Here is a 3,320-nt window from a genome sequence, read left to right on the forward strand (position 1 = left end):
ATTGCTGCATTTTTCCTAAATCTTATTAAATGAGATAAGATAAGATAAGAAATATATGGACTCGAAGATTAAAAAAGCAGTAAGTTGAACATTTTTCGTGAATATTATTCAGCATTTTACTCGGCCACCGTCACTATTTAAAATTAAATACTAACGAAATAGTTGGTGGGCTCATAACTAGATGAAGTTTGGATTAGGTATTGAGCCAGTTCTAAGTCGTGTCTAGCCTTGTTTTTTTTATTTTCTACTAGCTCTTTGATCTATATAGGTAAGTCATATGAAAACGTGTTCGAGATGAACCATAGTCGTTCTACGACTAAAGGGGGGGGGCTAATATATAATAAAGGCATACACCCTCTTCCCCAACTGGCCCACAAATGAGATTGGACCATAGCGCTCTGTCTTAAGCATGAATGTAGCGCCATAAAAAAAAAGATATAATTAGTATTATTATTATGAGTGCCAGAGCCGACTATTGAAGTCACCGCGAATGAGTAACTTATCTGACTTTAGTATATCTTTGGTATTTGTCTTGACCTCTTAACCCCAAAGCCAAAAGCTCTTAAACTCTTTAGAATACACGTGGAAAATATGCACAAGGTGCACTCGCGTTTACCCGAGATGCATCTCATTATCAGACATAAGAAGCTTTTAACTTTGTATTCGTATCGTATTGTTCTTCTCGTAGGCAGCGTATCAAGGGACTAACAGATTATTATCTATATCATTTTCGTATAATGCAGTGTGGGGTATCAAATACTTGCAACATAGCCTCGGATACGTATTAACATATCCAGTTCTCCTGGTTAGCTGAATCTATTATCTCCAGAATCTATACCAGATCATGGCGTGCCCCACATATTTGAATAACCATTTCATATGACTTAGGCTAATTTTTTTTTTATTCTGTACATTTTCAATAATTAAGTCTTAAATTTGGCAACAAAAGCTTGTGTGTGTGTGTGTGTGTTTCAACAGATAAGGCTTGAGTCTATTAGGGCTAGATTTTGTTTCTGATTATCTTTTTATCTAGGATACCTTCCTGATATCTTGAGGAATAAGCAAATTTTAAAAAAGTTTATATAAGGCAAAGAACTGCATATTTACAGTCATATATCTCAATAATGTAATATATGTTTCCCTTTTTCTATATCAAACTAAATTGATTAATTACCATTAATTAATTTGTTAATTTGTTGATTTTTTTTTTTTTGACTGATTCGTGTTTTGTTAGGGAGTATGAATAACTGTGCAATGTTTCAACTTGATCCGAGAATGATAAGTTGGAGAAATAACGTGAACAACATTTGTACCAAACAGACAGACAGACAGACAGACGGACGGACGGACGGAGTGAGTTGATATTAGCTTTGTAATTAAAAAAACACTAACGAGGAAGTAGATCTACAAAATGGTGTATAGTTGTGAAGATTCAGCATTCTTCCTTTTCTGTGATGCCCTATGCACATACAAAATGTTCTAAGCAAGCACTTCACTAGTCACACACACACACACACACTTACAAGCACACAAACTCACAATAAGGAATATCTTATCTTATAAGTTAGAGACGTTTCTACGAAATAATTACGTCCTAAGCATTTCATGTGGGAATCATGCATGTTAATCACTGCTAAGTCGTTGCTTTTCTTAGCTGATTCAGGCAACCAATTCCATGCTCTAATGGAAATAGGAAAGAGAACTTGTGCGAATTTGTCCTTGCATATGGAATAAGAAATATGGATTTTATCTTTGGGACTTTTTGGGGATTTTATTGGGTTGTGTTTTTGTATTTTGTCAATTATAGTTCAGAGTTTTAATGTATTTTTGCTATTTTATTTTTTATGCTTTTGTCCTGAAGTGTCTTTAAATTTAGTGATTTAACTAATGTGTTACTCTGATCAGATGTGAATTGTCGTGTTTTCAATACTATAGAAGCTCAAACTACATCTAATAGTATGTACATATTTTTTTTATGTTAGTATGCAATCTATAATGTAAAGCACAAAGTAAGGAGTACACGTATAAGGGTATGTATGTATGTGTGTGTGTATATGTGTAAGTCTGTATGTATGTATGTATGTATGTATGTATGTATGTATGTATGTATGTATGCATGTATGTATGTGTGTGTGTGTGTGTATGTGTAAGTCTGTATGTATGTGTGTGTGTATATGTGTAAGTCTGTATGTATGTATTTATGTATGTATGTATGTATGTATGTATATTATGTATATATGTATGTAATATTATGTATGTATGTATGTATGTATGTATGTATGTATGTCCCTAATAAAAATCAAAACTGTTTTACCAATCTTGATAAAACTTGGCGGAGACCGTAGTGTATGTTTAATGTCCCTCCCACAACCAGGGGGCTTAAAAAAATTAAAAAAAGTACCTAATTGTATTCTAAATTAATCTAAATAGGAGTACAAATTTTTTTAAAAAAATCGGGTAAACCCGACCTTATTTTATATTTCAAATGAATATATTGGATGATGGGGTAAACCCATTTTCACACTTTATTTTTATTTGTCGAGGCAAAATTTTACAAATCTGAAGGGAACATTCTACATTTATGACATAGATCTAACCTTAATTCAGTATATCCAAAATAAAGACCGAAGACCGCGGGTCGTATCCCTCAGTAATAAATAAATTAGGCATTATAAAGTTATAGAGCTTACTTTGCTTATTCTAATTTCAGTGGTGGCGTTTTCTTTTACTTTGGCTATTTCAGTTTTGTTGTTGTTTTTAGCTATTTTTGCGCCAGTGTTCATAGTACTATGCACTAAGTACTCTACTCGTAGTTAATACTAATAAACAAAATGATTTAATTTACGATGAGCCAAGAGAAGAAAATAGAGAGTTATTCAGGGTCAGTAATCTGAAAACATACTTTGAAATAAATTAGAACATAAAATCCAATTATCTCCCCTATTCAGACTTTAAAGAATGTTGACTTTAAAAAACAAAAAATGTCACTCCATTTTCTGCATTATTTTATTTCATTAGCCTCCCTTGTTTTACTTCTCGTCTGCATGAAGGTTATTGTCGCCGCTGCCCCAATCACTCGCAAAGAATCGAAGAACGTAGCGCGCGCTGTTCGTCTGGCATGTTTAGTTGACATTAGCGTGTTTGTGATGGTCAGTGCATCTACAAAAAAAAAATGGTGGGAGTTTCTTGGTGAGGGGGGGGGGGGATGAGATGTTACGATGGAGGGCTGGGAGGGAGAGGGACGCGGATTTTTAGGGTGAACGAAATGTGGAGGCGGGGTGAAGTAAGAACACTCAGGACTTGGGGGGGTCGGGGAGAAA

The sequence above is a fragment of the Biomphalaria glabrata genome, chromosome 17 (genome assembly GCF_947242115.1).
Source record: "Biomphalaria glabrata chromosome 17, xgBioGlab47.1, whole genome shotgun sequence".
Taxonomy (NCBI): domain Eukaryota; kingdom Metazoa; phylum Mollusca; class Gastropoda; family Planorbidae; genus Biomphalaria; species Biomphalaria glabrata.